A 16,453-nucleotide genomic window follows, 5' to 3' on the forward strand; every position below is an offset into this window, starting at 1 on the left:
AAAGAAAAAGGAAAAGGAAAAGGAAAAGAAAAAGAGAAGAAAAAGAAAAAGAAAGAGAAAAAGAAAAAGGATGTTAAGGGGCTGGAGACATGACAAAACAGTTAAGAGCTCCTGCTGTTCTTGAAGAAGTCCTGGTTTTGGTTTTCAGCATTCAAACCTGGTAGTTCATAGTCACCTGTAACTCTCACAGAGGAGCCAAAGTATTCAAGCTCCTCCTCTGATTTCTGGGGGTGGCTTCACCCACACACACACTCGCGCACACACACATGCACACACACACACACACACACACACAAACACATAGAGAGAGATACACACACACACTTTTTTTTTAATTTTTAAAGAAAAACTCATGTCTCTGGTAATTTGGGAAATGCAAATCAAAGGCAGAAGATACCCTCCTCACACCCTCTGGGCTGGTTATTATTTTTTTCTAAAGTCAGACAATAACAGGTATTGGCAAGGATGGAAAAGAACTGGAAACCTCCTGCCTCACTACCGGGATTCTGAACCGATGCAGTCACTTAGGAAAAGAGTTTGGCCATTGCTCAAAATTTTAAGTATTAAATTACTAAGTCACTATACGCTCCAGCCATTCCATTGCTGCTACACATCCAAGAAAATGGAAAACATATGCTCAAAACAAAACAAAAAATTCATATATAAACCTTCATAGCAGCATCATTCTAACAGTTGGGAAAGGAAAACAATACATGTGTCCATCAGCTGGAGAATGCATAAAAATAATCATGAGGGCTTTTTGTTCGGCTATAAAGGGGATGAAGTGTGCATACATGCTAAGACACGCATAGATGTGAAAAAACATGTCAAGTGGAAGTCAGACCCAGTGTGTCACATATGTTCCAGTTTATTTGTGATTTTCCCAGGAGGCAAATCCATTGGCAGGGCAAGCAGAATAGTGGTTGTCACCATCAAGAGGGAAGGAGGTTACAGCATGTCTGCTAAGACTGTCAGGATTTCATTTGTGGGTGATGAAGATTTTTTGAACTCAGGGCAGGAGTTATGAGGGCTTCCTGCTCTTACTCTTACTTGAACTTGGTTCCCAGCACCACAGCAGGTGGCTTACAAGCCGGGGTGGGGGTGGGGTGGGGTGTAGGGAGCGTCTTCTGTCTAGTGACCTCTTCTGGCCTCTGTCAGTACGGCATGCATGTTTTCTCTCCCTCTCTCCATGATTTCCTCTCTGTGTGTTTCTATCTGTCACACACACACACACACACACACACACACACACACACTCACACATCCTCACAAACTGCATGTCAAACAACCCAGAGAGGCATTGTCTCCTAGTGCTGCGGTCTGAAGGCTGCAGAGGAGGGTCTTCCTTCTCGCTAGCATCCGATGCTGGCCAGCTATCTATCCTTGATGTTCTGTGGCTCTGATGTCTTTCTCCATCCTTAGGCCAAGACAGGAGCATCAAAAATTCAAGGTCATTCTCAGCTACACATCGATACAGGAGACCTTGCCTCAAAAAAAAAAAAAAAAAAAAAAAAAAAAGGATAGAAAACAATGAAATAGTCGGCAGTGGTGGCACATGCCTTTAATCCCAGCACTCGGGAGGCAGAGGCAGGCAGATTTCTGAGTTCGAGGCCAGTCTGGTCTACAGAGTGAGTTCCAGGATATCCAGGGCTACACAGAGAAACCCTGTCTTGGAAAAGAGAGAGAAAGAGAGAGTGAGAGAGAGAGAACAATGAAATAGATAGCAAATAAGGTATCAACTAAGTGAAATTAAACAGAACAAATTATTAGCAGAACATAGGAGACAACCTTTACAGCCATACTTGAGACACAGGGCTAAAATAACTAGAATATACAAAGAAGTGCAGCGATTAAATACCAAGAAAATAAAACTGCCAATCAACAAATGGGCTAATGAACAAAGGAGCAGACAGTTTTCAAAAGAAGAAACACAAACAGCCAGTATCTATTTTTTAGTGTTCAGTGTTCCCTTCTCATCAGGGAACTGCAATTAAAACTACTTTGAGATACCTCCTCACCCCAGTCAGAAAGGAGGCCATTTCCAAGGAATCCGACAACAAACAGTGGAGAGGCTGTGCAGAAAAAGGAACTCTTACTCACTGCTGGTGAGAGGACCAATTAATAAGGACTCGTGCAAATCAGCTCAGAGAGTCCAGAAAACAATTAAAAAGAGAACTACCATGTATGACCCAGCTATACCTTTCCTGGGCATGGACACAAAGAACTCCATACTCTACCACAGGAACACCTGCATACCCGAGTTTATTGCTGCTCTATTTATAATAGCCAGAAACTGAGGCGACCCTAGATGCCCATCAGTAGACAAGTGAATATCAAGGAAGTGTCTCCTCATGTGCAAAATGGAATATTATTCAAGTGTAAAGAAAAACAAAATTTACAGGAAAAAGGATGAACTTAGAATTGTACTATTAAGCAAAGTCACACAAAATCGGGAAAAAAAAATCAACTTCCTCCTCATATCCAGATCCTGGCCTATAATGGACAGTACGTGTGTAAGCAACTGTAAGCAGGAATCACAACAGTTAGAAAGAAATAGCAACAAGAGGTGCTGTGTGCAGACAAGAGGACACCTGAGCCATGGAAAGGAATAGAAAGTTCATTATTTTTCTAGTTTCACCTCTGTCGTAGTTTTTTTCCCTTTTTGTGGTCAGTACATACATTAAAAAGTCACTGTTTGTTAGTGAAACCCAGAGCCAAACTCCAGGGTTCCAGAATGGCTGTTCCCACAGGAGGGAAGTTCACAGAGACTGGGATGGGGCAAGGGTCTAAGTGGCTACCTTAGTCTAGCCATGTGATGCTTTGATTTATGAATTCATTGTAGTAAAGAAATTTTATTTTTTTTAAACCACCAAGTGTTAAAATGTTTTTAAATATGATGAAAAGATAATAATTATTGTTTGGCCGGGGATGCTTGTCCACAGTACAACCACTTGGGCGGCGGAGGCAGGAAGATCATGAGTTTGAAGCCAGCTTGGGCTACACTGCATGTGACTGGCTCATAGTGGGGGTGGGGAAGAAGGATTTTTTTTTAAAGACAAATAAAACTTTGTTTTTCGCGTTTCATTAGATCAGTGGTTCTCAGCCTTCCTAATGCAGTGACCCTTTAATACAGTCCCTCATTGTTGTGGTGACCCCCAACCATAAAATTATTTTCATTGCTACTCCATAACTGTAATCTTGCTACTTTTATGAATCGTAATGTAAATATCTGATCTGCAGGATATCTGATATGTGAGCCCTGTGAAAGGGTTGTTGGATCCCCAAAAGGGTTGCGACCCCCAGGTTTAAAACCGCTGCATTAAATAAAATCAAAGAGGGCAAAGTAATCATTGCACGGAGGAACAAGAGGTCAAGCAACAAATACTGATTCCAAGAAACTGTCAGGTTGTGAAGAACTTGTGGAAGCCTTATGCTAAGGTTCTAGGAAACAGCCAGCCTGTCAGAGAATATATTTCCAGGCTCTGCACATGTGTAGTTCTAGACTGTGCATGGAAGGCATTCCCAAGCCAGAGCAGATCAAAGACTTAGCTCTTCAACAGCAGAGCTGAAGGTCACGAGACGAATGTGGCCTCGTCCTAGGATGGAAGGGTCTGATGTCACAGGAAGAACTGCCTGATTGAGGCATTCCCATTAGACTTTGTGCAACTAGGAGTTCATCTATTTAGACACTGAGATTCTGGAGCTGTTACGCCATGCTTATGTCAGTGAACACAATACAACAGGAGATGTGTCCCCATTCCTGTCAGTGGCAAGACGGCAAGTCTCACACTTCTTCCTTCTTCACCATCCTCAACGCCAAGCAACTAAGACGGATGGACAGACAGCAAGATGACTGCAGTGCATTAACGTTTCCTGCTAAACCTGACTATTGTCCTCTGACCACCACACATGTGCCATGACATGCACACACATGAACACACACATAGAGTAAATAAATATAATAAAACATTTTAAGAACATAGGTGGGCTGGCGAGATGGCTCAGTGGTTAAGAGCACTGACTGCTCTTCCGAAGGTCCTGAGTTCAAATCCCAGCAACCACATGGTGGCTCACAACCACCCGTAATGAGATCTGACCCCCTCTTCTGGTGCTTCTGAGTTTGAAGATTGCTACAGTGTACTTATGTATAATAACAAATAAATCTTAAAAAAAAAAAGAATATAGGTGTTAGAAAGGAATACACAGGACTGGAGAGATGGCTCAGAGGTTAAGAGCACTGGCTGTTCTTCCAGAGGTCCTGAGTTCAATTCCCAGTAACCACATGATCACAACTATTTGCAATGGGATCTGATGCCCTCTTCTGGTGTGTCTGAAGACCAAGGCAGCTACAGTGTACTCACATACATAAAATAAATAACTTTTTTTTTAAAAATTAAAAAGGCCATATATAAAACACTGACTACATGTAGGGACATGGGGCTATTTTACCTAGGAGACTTTAAGAACCAATAAATGGGCTAGGCATGGTGGCACATCCCTTAAATCCAGCACTTGGGAAGCAAAAGCAGGCAGATCTCTGAGTTCCAGGACAGTCGGAGTTACATAGTGATACCCTGTCTCCAAACAAACAAAGAAACAATCAAAAAGAACCAATGAAGAGACTATTGAAATTAACAGGACCAACATGAGAAAGCTGACAACTTTCCTGCATGTAAGCACAGACAATCAGAAAAGGTAACAGCAAAAAGAGTGACCGAAATTATCAGACATTTAGGACTAAGCCCTAGAGCAAGATGAGCAGGCTCTCTATGGAGGTAACTTGGAAACTTAACTAAAACACATCTTTAAAAAGCATAATTTATGGGCATGCTAAATTCTTAAAGAGAAAAAAAAAACCACTCAAACTTCAGTATATTTCTTAAAATACAAGCTCAAATTGAATGTAATTACAACCAAACTATCCAAAAGGCTTTCCACTGATGTTCTTAAATGGATTCATATGGAAGAATACATACACAGGAGGAAAGCAGCCAAGGGAACAGAAGAAAAAGGAGGGTAGTTTATGCATCATGTGTGTGGTGTGTGTGTGTGTTGTAGTCAATATATTAACTATACATATATAAATATATAATAACATATATTAATGAAAACTAATGCATTGTGTAAGAAGAGAGGAGATAAACAGAAAAAGTGTCAGAAAAGCACAGAGACTTGGCATATGATAAGTTTGGCCAAATGGAACCAGCAGGGTTGGGTGTATAGCTCAGGGTTAGGGTGCCTGCCTACATGTGCAAGGTCCTGGACTTGATCCCTAGCACTGGACAACAAAAAGTCAGTGGGGAAAAAAAGACACAAAAATTCTTACTCACTAGCAAAAGGGTCTGGAGAGACAACTCAGGGGTTAAGAGCAGTTGTTGCAGAGAACTCAGGAATGCTTATCCACCTTTGTAATTCTAGGCAGGAGGACAGAGGTGGGCAGATCCTCAGAGCTAATATGAATGCCAAAATAAATGAATTAAAGAAAAAGAAAGAAGGAACGTAAGAAATACATAATACCACTCTACACAAATGAATGTACATTTATTTAATACTATTTTTTATACAATTCCTTTCAATATTCATAAATATTGGATTGGTCTAAATAAACGAAAAAAGGATAAAGCAATAGCTTAGTCAGCAAAATGCTTGCTGAGTTCGAGTCATACTATGTCATTGCTATGACAAAACAGCATGTTCCTATGTGAATAACCGTCTGCTGAACACAGAGCCTTCTCTAATGAGGTCTAAGAGGGGCACTAGTCTCACGTTAAAAGATGCACATTTGGAGGGCAGCTTAACAGTAAGCCCGCTTCGCAGAACTGTAGCGGGAGTTTTTAGCTACTCCATTTTGTGCTCCCTGCAGATGGCACTTGTGCACCCACCGAGGAGCTATCTTTGGATCTGTGAATGAAAGACACACACACACACATACACACACACACACACACACTAGCTTATTTTTGAAATGCCTTGGCTACTCAAAGACTGAGAACTTCTAAACCTTCCCCATTTGCCCCAGGCACAATCAGGGAAGTGACCAGTGGCCACTTACCCAAATCTCTCATGGTGGTAGGCTTTATCTCTTGCAGTGACTTCGTCCCATCCTTCTTCCCCAAGTCATGGCGATTCTCCTCTGTTCTTCTCTGCATCCTAATCCACAAAATCTAAGGGTCCTGTCCTGCGCCTAACCATTGGCTGTTCACATCTTTATTGATCGATCAAAAACCAACTGGGGGCAAGGACCGCTAGCATTTGGACCCTCAGATTCCCTATTGCAACAAAGCATTAGAACCAATCTCCAACACAGAATAATAGTAATATTATTCCACTCCTCTGCTGGTGAGCTCCCAACATGGGTTCTTGGCCAGTTTTACAATATGCCAGGCATGTGCTTCCTCCTAGAGAGTGGGCCTTAAGCACAGTCAGAAGGCAGTTGCTTGTGCCTATAACATAGTGTCAGTATTGTACCCACGGGCATGTCTTGCCACACTGGTCATATTGTAATTGACAGGTGGGTAGACAGATAATGACATTTTCCCTATAGAAAGTTAGGTGTCCCGGAAGAAGCTTTCTGGTGTGCCACAACCTGATTTTTCCATGTCCCGTAATCAGTATGTGTGGTATCTCCTACAATATGGTCTCTCCATTTGAGCATAGAGTAGCCTGTACTGTTTGGGAGGTCTCACGCAGATTTTTAACTTGATTACTCTTTTTAGAAATCACTAAATGTATTTAATTTGTGTGTTGTTGGGGGAGGGTTACTTTCCGTGGCACACACGTGGAGGTCAGAGGACAGCTTTGAACTATCTCTTCTCTCCTTCCACCAGGCAGGTTCCAGGGATTAGACTCAGACCATCCATGTTTGGTGGCAAGCACCTTTAATCCACTAAGCCATCCCACAGGCCTCACTTTTATGGTCTAATATTAGTCTGTTAGACATTACTCGTTGGTTATTTTAAAAATTACAATCTGAAGTGTTCCGTACAAGGAAAAAATGTTAAAAGGAAGTGGCCACCGGCTGTGTCTAGAGCTATGTTTATGGATGATCTTATTGTTTTTCCTTTCATTTTCTGTTCTTCATGTTTTCTGAGTTGACTCTCTCTTACTTTATAATTAGCCATGTAAAATGAGAAAAAATAATGAGGTTTTAAAAACTGACTGTCAAATAGTCTTGAAAAGCCAGTGTGCTTGCCCCCTTCTCCCAAGGAGGCCCTGACATTTAGAAACAATTTAAAAAAAAAAAAAAAAAACAGACTGGAGCACCATTTAATCCTATTACTCTTCTGGACCTCTTGCAAACTAGGGGATGATCCCTTTGCCTCTTCAAAATAAATCCCCCCAAGGTCATGCGTGTCCCCCCTTCCTACCCCCACCCCCCATAGTAACAGAGGGATGAGATTCCCAGGCCTGTGCTCCGCCCCTGCGCCATCTGGCACCCCTGAATTTGATCTAAGAGTCACGGCTGGAGCCAGCCAAATATTCAGCTGCTCAGTAGAAGATATTTCTCCCTTTATGGACACCCCTCCTAGCAAACCGCTGTGTCGATCCAGGACTCAGTTTCCTTTGCAAAAGGAGTAATGCTGCCCTAGCTGTGGAAGTTCCTGGATCAGTTAGTTAGCTTGTTCGCCTCCGTCTAGGGCCCTGCTTCCCCTGCTCTGGGGCGCCCACTGGAAGGCCCGTGGACTGCCATGAATTCATTTGCGGGGTACTCAAAGAAGCAAGCAAGGCTTCTTTTCCCCCCAGATGACTTTTCACACACTGCAGAGGAGGTGAGTGGCTCCCGATGTTTGCTTTCCATATAGGGGTTCTGGATAAGATTTCCTTTGAAACAAGCATCTGAAAACCACGCAGGCCAGGAGACTTTCCCTAGTCCCTTCCCAGAGTGGACATTATTTCTGAGGGGAGGCGGAACCCTGAGGACGGAGCTGAAAGAATGGATAAGAATTCTTCTGTGTTGGCACTCCCGCCCCACTCTCCCTGGAGGCTGAGCTGCTGGGATCAAAGCGGCTGAAGTGGGTGCCACTCCACTGAATTAAGATCTGAGATGCCGGATAAACCCAGCCTGCACTTCTGGGTCCTCCTCCCACCTCCTGTCACCTAGGCAACCGGGAGGAGCCTAGGAGCCTGTTCCTTCCTCCCTGCCCCTCGCTACCCACTCAGACGCCCAGGCCCACGGTTCTTCCCTAGGACTCAGCCCACAGCTCCTCTGAATCTCAGCTTCTGGAGAGTTCCATCCTCTCAACTCCTTTTTGTGCACACAGAAATTAGATTCCAAGCAGAGGGGCCCCAACCCGTTAAAACGATCCCCCGTTTGCATGAAGAATTTGCCTGTCTTCCTGGCAGAGGAGCTACAGGCAGAGTTTGACCTCCAAGGAACAGCATGTCCAGGCATCTACTGCGAGGGCAGAGGACAGTCAGGGAGCATTGGGTTGCAGAGTCTCCTAGAATACCCCACCCAGCTAGCAACCAGAGCAGAAGGCAGCAGGTTGCCAGATGAGGGAGAGGAGCTGAGACCAGGGCCAGAAGATCCTGGAGTTCATTTTCTGTAGAATCTGGGAGTTAAAGACTTATTTTATTTTTAAATGTGTGTGTGAGTGTTGTGTGTGTGTGTATGAGAGAGAGAGAGAGAGAGAGAGAGAGAGAGAGAGAGAGAGAGACAGACAGACAGACAGACAGACAGACAGACAGAAAGCTGGAAGAGGTTTTAGATTTGGATACCTAGAGCTAGAGCTCCAGGCAACCGTGAAACACTTAATGTGGGTTCTCTGCAAGAACCATACTGATGCCTAACCATTGAGCCATCTCTCCAGCGCTGATTTTTCTGAGAGGAAGGTTTCCATGACCTCCAACTCATTAGATAGCTAAGGATGACTTAAACTTCCCAAACCCCTTGCATCCCAAGTACTGAGATAAAAGGCATGTGCCACCATGGCAAGTTTTATACGATGCTGGGCATCAAACCCAGTGGCCTTGTGCAAGCTGGGCAAGTGCTCTACCTACTGAACTACATTCCTGCGCCCTGCTGGGTTATTTCTGCCACCAGGCAACCAGGGCTGGCTAGATCACCTTTAGGAGAAGGTTGTTGCTGGGATTATGATATGATGAAGAGGTAATCACCAGAAAAAGGTCAGTAGAGGTCTTTGTAGAGAGATCCTGACAGGTTGGAACCTGCATGTTAACCGAGCATTTGAGGTAAAAATTAGAGATGGAATTGGCCCGGTAAACACTTCTCAGGATAGTCCATTAGGAGGCTGAGGCTAGCCAAGGGTGAGTGAACTTTTTGTTTTGTTTTTGATGGGGGGTGGGGGGGGGCTCAACAGTATAGCAGAATCTGGCTTGGAATTTAGAACATCCTTCTGCCTCTGCTCCCTGGGTGCTGTGATCACAGCCACTAAGCCTGGCTCTGAAGAGGAAATCCAGAAAACAAATCTGTCCTAGTTTTATTTCTGTTGCTGTGATAAAATAACCAGAACTTCGAAGCAAAACAGGGGAAAAGTTGGTTTGGCTTAGAATTCTAGGTTATGTTCCATTACTGTGCAGAAGTGAGAGGGGCAAGAGCTAAAGACACTATGTCCACAATCAAGAGCAAAAAGAAACAAAGACACACCCATGCGCCTGCTTCCAGCGAGCTTTCTTCACCTTCTACACCAAAGGATCTAGTCTAAGCCGTGGGGCTGCTCTGGACTCTGGACTGGACGGTAGCTCCATGCTTAGCATGCACGAGGCCCTACCTTTAAGCCACAGAACAATATAAAACCTGGCATGGTGACACACACTGTGATCCCAGTCCTTGGGAGGTGGAGGCAGGAGGATCAGAAGTTGAAGGCTAGCTATGCTTCCAGTCAAGAAAAAAAAAGGAAAAAAAAATCAGCATTGCTGTCATTGGAAAAATGTAAACTACAACTATAGTAAGAAACCATTTCACACCTATTTAAAAAAAAAAAAAAACAAGAATTGTTGTTGGGGATGTAGAGAAGCTGGAGTCCTCATTCATTGCTGGAATATGAAGCCACTATAGAAAGCAATTTGCTAATTCCTCAATACTAGAAAACCTTTCCGCTATCGGAAGAAACACAGAGAGTTTAACATGGATGAACTTTGAAGACAACAGACTAGGAAATGAAAGTAGACCCCAAAAGGCCACATATTATATGACTCCACTTAGTCTATAAATGTCTAGGATAGTTCAACTCATAACAAATAGAGGGTAGAGGCTGGAGAGGTGGCTCTGCAGTTAAGAGCACCATCTGCCCTTACAGAGGACTTGGGGTAGTTTCCCAGAACACAGTGGCTCAAAAACATCACCAGTCCAGTTCTAGGAGGACCCAACAGGCTCTTCTGGCCTCCACAGGCACTGCATGCATGCGGTGTACACATATACACATGTAGGCAAACACTCATATATATAAAATAAAACCAAATAACTAAATAAAAAGAAAGTAGGTGAGTGGTCGTAAGGTGTAGGGAGCGTTGTGCTTTGGCATTTCCTGCAGTGCTGGTCGAAATATTCCGGGCCAGATAGAGACAGCTATTACACATCATTCTACAGACTATAGACATAGGTACCTAGTCGTGAAGTCTATATTATGGGTGCATTTTACTACAATAAAAATATTTTTGTAACAGGTCTGCATGGACCAGACCCATAATCCCAAACTCAGAAGGCTGAGGCACTTAGATTTAAGGTCAGACTGGGTTACATAGTGAAGCCTTGCCCCAGTAGCCCTGACTCCTGTCAGCATCCCTTTTCCTTTACCTGAAAGTCCCTAAGTAACTGGGATACTTCCTTTTTTTTTTAAATTGACTCAGTTTTCTTTTATTTTGTGATCTATGACTTGGTGAAACATAAAGAACAACACGACAGACATTCTACCTTTAACTCAGGCATGATCTGGGAATTGATATGACATTAAGTGTAGCAAAATCAATCACAGACCTAATAGATAAGTCTATGACATGGCAGAGAGATTGATAAAACCCACGATGGGAAAATTGGGGATACTTCCTTTTTTAAAAAAAAATTATCTTTAATTATGTGATGAGGTGGGTCCTATGTACATGAGTGGATATCTATGGAGTCCAGAAGGCTTCACATACCCTGGAGCTGGAGTCAAACGCCTTTCTGAACTGCCAGCAGTGGTGGGAACAGACTTGGGCACACTGCAAGAGCAGTAAGTACTCTCTTAGTCTGTTTTCTGTTTCTATGATAAACGTCCTGCCCAAAAGCAACTTGGTTTATTGGCTTACTCTGAGTCCTGCATGGTAGGAAAGGTGCGAAATGGTTCCTGCTCCTGGAACAGGGCATGGGGTTTATTTGTATATTTCTGACTTCATGTTCCTCCTTCAGGAAATATTCTCCCTGCCAAGGTTTGAGGAATATCCTCTCTACCAAGGATAATAACTCCATGATAATCAGAGACAGCACAAGTCTGGAAGGCAAGGGAGTGCCTATGTCCTTAACAAAAGTGGTAAACTCTGTGACCTTCAGGACAGCCCTTAAGGCTGTGGGAAAGATCTCTGAAAACATGAGTTCAAAAATATATAAAAAGACATTTTCAACTATGCAAAATATAAGGATGCAATAGGAATTATATGAGGGGCTTTGAGTATCTAAAAGAACAGAGGCAGCTATACTATGAGCCAGGTTGTCAGAAAAATACAAAGGCAGGCAGATACAAAGGCAAGCAGATTCCTGAGTTCAAGGTCAGCTTGGAACAGAGATAGTTTGAACCCAGGCCTGGTGGAAATGGTAATCTCAGGACAGGATCCCACCCACCTAGTTTATTGTCTGTGATTACAAAGGCAGGAAGAACTCTGAATTCATTTGCAATGTTAAAAAAAATGTGCGGGTTGATGAGATGGTTCAGTGGGTGAGAACACTGACTGCTTTTCCAAAGGTCCTGAGTTCAAATCCCAGAAACCGCATGGTGGCTCACAACCATCTGTAATGAGATCTGATGCCCTCTTCTGGTGTGTCTGAAGTTGGCTACAGCGAACTTATATATAATAATAAATAAATCTTTGGGCCTGAGTGAGCAGGGTTGACCGAAGCAAGTGGGGCTGACTGGAGCGAGCAGAGGTCTTAAAATTCAATTCCCGCCAGGTGTGGTGGCACACGCCTTTAATCCCAGCACTCAGGAGGCAGAGGCAGGTGGATTTCTGAGTTCGAGACCAGCCTGGTCTACAAAAGTGAGTTCCAGGACAGCCAGGACTATAGAGAGAAACCCTGTCTCAAAAAAAAAAAAAATTCAATTCCCAACAACCACATGAAGTCTCACAACCATTGTACAACTATAGTGTACTCAAATACATAAAATAAATAAATAAATAAATAAATCTTTTTTTAAAAAATGTGCTTGCAGTCTCTTTCTAAGAATCAAGCGGCTCGGGTCATAAAATGCTGATTCCTGGAATAATCAAAAGGGAACCTGGAATGAATGACTGAATCAATATGTAAATAAAAGACTGGACTTTGGTCTGCTATCTGAGCTATCTGGATGAGCTCTCTGGAGAGCTCCAGAGAAAGCTGTCTCAAGCAGAACACAGGCTGTCAGCTTGTACCCATGAATGACTCATATCTTTCCTTTTGCCATCCCCAAACAGCCCTTTCCCAGGACCCCTCTCTAAGCTGAGGTAGGCTTACACATCTCTGGTCACACTCCATCACTGAGTCAAGTCAGGAAGTCAGGGCTGAAATCTGGAGGCAGGAACTGAAGCAGAGCCACAGGAGAGCCCTACTTACTGTCTCACTTCCCATGGCTTGCTCAGCCTACCTTCTTATTCAACCCAGGGACCATCTGACCAGGCTGGCATCACCCACAGTACACTGGGCCCTCCCACACAATCACCAATCAAGAGCATGTCCCACAGACTAGCCTGGCCTACAAGCCCATATGATAGAGGCATTTTCTCCGTTCCCCCTTTTTGGGAAACTCTAGCTTGTGTCAAGTTGACAAAAGAAAACAAAACCTAACCAAAGCATGCTCTTACCTGCTGAGCCATCACTCCAGCCCCCTGGGTGGTCTCTGGAGTGACCAGCCCTGACCTTCTGGGTCCACAGTGCTCAGATATCAGGTGTTAGTGGAATGCTTGGATGGATTATCCACCCGTTGAAATGATCATCTGGGTTGGTGGCCACACCAGAACTTCAGTTGTGATCTAAGGCCTTTGTGGAATTTTGCACAGAGCCTGCTGAGCTCAGCACAGGGTGTCATTCTTTGAAATGATGGCCGAAGCTCAGAGAAATGGCTCAGTGGGTAAAGGCTTTTGCCACCCAGCCTGACAACTTGAGTTCAGTCCCTAGATCAAAGCCTGAAAGGAGAGAACTAACTGAGGCAAGTTGTCCTCTGACCTCCACACACAAACTCTAGTATGTGCATGTGTGCATTCACACACAAATTAAAAACATAATAAAAGAAGAAAACAAAATAAGGTAACAAAACCCCCCCTCAAAACAATGGTCAACTGACCCAGTGAGAAAACTCCAGGGATGCCTGGGGTCAGGGAGGAGGTGGGTGTGGTATTTAAGGGTTAGAGACTCTGGAGCCAATCTGCCTGGCTTTGCCTACCGGACCCGAGCTTAATAGCTACTTTCTAGAGTTCCGAAACCGTACATCAGGGATTAATAACACTACATCTGGCATGGTGGTACTGTGAGGGTTACATGCGTTAATTGGTATAAAGTGCTAGAACAATGCCTGGCCCATAGAAGCCCTCAATAATTCATCTTACATCTATCCTAGAACGACAGCAGTCTCATCCATCATTTGACTTTGTGCTGTTAACCTAATGCTAAGAGGGTCAAAGGGGTGCCCTTGGCTATGACATGCTCTTCACCCCAGCTTTTCCTACAGTGAGTAGAGCTGTGGCTTACACAGCCTTTTTCTCCAAAGCTGGCACAATTCAGGGCCCTTTTATTTTTTGTTTTAAAGTGTGTGTGTGTGTGTGTGTGTGTGTGTGTGTGTGTGTGTGTGTGTGTGCCCTGTGGCTACGGGTTCCCAAGGATGCCAAAAGAGGGCATCAGATCCCTTGGAGTTAGAGTTATAGGTGGTTGTGAGAGACCCAAGGTGGGTCCTAAAAAACTCTGATCCTCTGGCAAAGCAGCAAGTGCTTTTAACAGTTGAGCCATCTCTCCAGCCCCAAAGCTAACCAAGACAGCAGTTTCTACCTCCCAAGTGCTGTTCTCATAGGCCTGTGTGCCTCTGCCACACTGTGTCTTCTGGAGGTTTGCATCTTGGGCTTTTTGAATTGCCTTTTCAAAGTTGAACCTCCTATTCCACTGGACTTTCTATTTTCCTTTTAAAACTGTCAAGTACTCTTTGAAGTGAGGGCTGTTTTTTTTCTTTTCTTGGTTTGTTTTTTTTTTTAAGATTTATTTATTATATATAAGTACACTGTAGCTGTCTTCAGACACACACCAGAAGAGGGCATCAGATCTCATTACAGATGGTTGTGAGCCACTGTGTGGTTGCTAAGATTTGAACTCAGGCCCTCCGGAAGAGCAGTCAGTGCTCTTAAGCACTGAGCCATCTCTCCAGCTCTTGTTTTCTCTCTTGTAGCACTGGCTATTGAACCCAGGGCCTGTCCCCTAGACAGGTGCTTTGCCACAGAGTCCCCACCTCTGCGGTTCCCTTTTGCCTGCTACACGTGTTATGGATGTTTTTGCCCGCTCTGCTGTTTGCCTTCTGACTTTGGTTATGGGCTCTTTGCCATCCAGAGCTTTAAATGTTTTGTGGAGTCACACATATATTCGTTCCCCTTTTGTAGCTTCTGGATGCCTTCTCTTCTCATTCTCCTGGTTCCACGGTAAGTTCTTGGTGTACTTCCCGGGAGACAGCAGCTAATGTATGATGCTATCCCTGAACCCAGCTCTGCCTCTCAGACCAGCACCTTGGGTTCTTAATCTATCAACACAGTATAATAATGCCTGGGGCTGAGAAATGTTACATTGTCTCAGAAGAACAGGAAGAGCGGAAAGCATAGAGGTAGAGGACTATCTGGGAGGCTACAGAAGAAGGAGGTGGGGGCTGGTGGTGGGTGATGAATGATGAGCGAGCAAAGATAAGGAGGAGTTCCATGACCTTGAACCAACCATCTGAAATTCCTGCCAGCCCTCACTAAGTCGGGGTTTTAGAGCAACAACGTCTTGGAAATGAATTCTTTTTAATTCTGTTCAATTCTCCTCCCCCCACCCCACCAGACCCCCTTTTATTCTTTATAAGTCCTATGAGAAGCAGTTCCCTCCCATATCTGAGAGTCGACATAAAAAGTTACAGCCAGACTAGAAGTGAAGGGAAAAGAAATCGGAAAATAGGACGTCAGCTCCAAAGTATGTCTCATCTGTGTGAATTTTAATGTATGTTCCAGGTGCCAGAGACCAAATATGCAACATACATATGTATATATGAAAGTTAGGGTGCTCTAGCTGTGTTTGAGCTCATCGTTTCCCTTAGTTCATTTCTTTCTTTGTTTTCCGCTGCTTCTTGAGACATGGTATCACCATGTAACCTGAGCTGGTCTTAATTCACCTGTCTCAGCTTCCCGAGGGATGGATATATGCACAGCCACAGCTGACTCATCTCCTCTCCTTCTTCTTTTGTTTTTGTTTGTTTGAGACAGGCTCAGCTGGCATCCAAACTCACTCTGTGGTCATGGATGGCCTTGACCTTCTGGTCTCCTTTCTCCACCTGCTGAGTGTTTCGGACAGACAAGCATCACCACATCTGGTTTATGTGGCGCCCAGGATTGGATGCTTTACTTCTTGAATGTCAAGCACGTTCACTAGCTGAGCCAAATCACTGGTGTGTTTTTGGGACATCTCATGAGCTGTCAATCTGCAGTCAACTGTTGTTGGCTGTGTTTCATGCATCCACTCCATGGTGGCAGAGTCAAATGGCCAGCTTTCCTCAGAAGGAACTCCACCCACCCACTAAGGCCCCAGGAGGGAAATAAACTGCTTTTCAGTGCTGACTCCTTCTGGCAGCGAGCACAACTACAAGATTTGTCTGTCTTCCCTGATGCTGTTAGAGAGAGAATGGAAAATGAAACAGTACTGACAATCATTAGCCAAATGTTGTCATTCAACCAACACTTACCCGCTCTTTTCTAAACAACAAAAATTATCATTATCAATATAAGAACCCAAGAAGCAGACCAACGAGAAGGCTCAGGGAGGAAGGGCAACTGTTGCCAAGTCTGAGAACCAAAGATCACCCCTAGAACCCACAGAATGGAAAGAGAGAACTCTTGCAAAGTATCCTCTTACATCCAGACCTATGCCATGATACAAGTGTACACACACACACACACACACACACTAAATAAATGAAATATAAAGAATTCATACACACACACACACACACACACTAAATAAATGAAATATAAAGAATAGAAAGAATTCATGAAGCGATCTATTGGAGTCATTTGGTGCTAGGCAAGTCTTGGGGCTGAGCTC

At 43.9% G+C, this 16,453-nt stretch overlaps 1 annotated feature.

Annotated features, from left to right (window-relative positions):
* Positions 6,754-9,233: an enhancer, noted in NCBI's record as "VISTA enhancer mm1509". NCBI's record gives its function as "enhancer in: midbrain (mesencephalon)[4/4] | forebrain[4/4]" and the evidence as "EXISTENCE:transgenic organism evidence [ECO:0001131][PMID:17130149]".

The sequence above is a fragment of the Mus musculus genome, chromosome 9 (assembly GCF_000001635.26).
Source record: "Mus musculus strain C57BL/6J chromosome 9, GRCm38.p6 C57BL/6J".
Taxonomy (NCBI): Eukaryota; Metazoa; Chordata; class Mammalia; order Rodentia; family Muridae; genus Mus; species Mus musculus.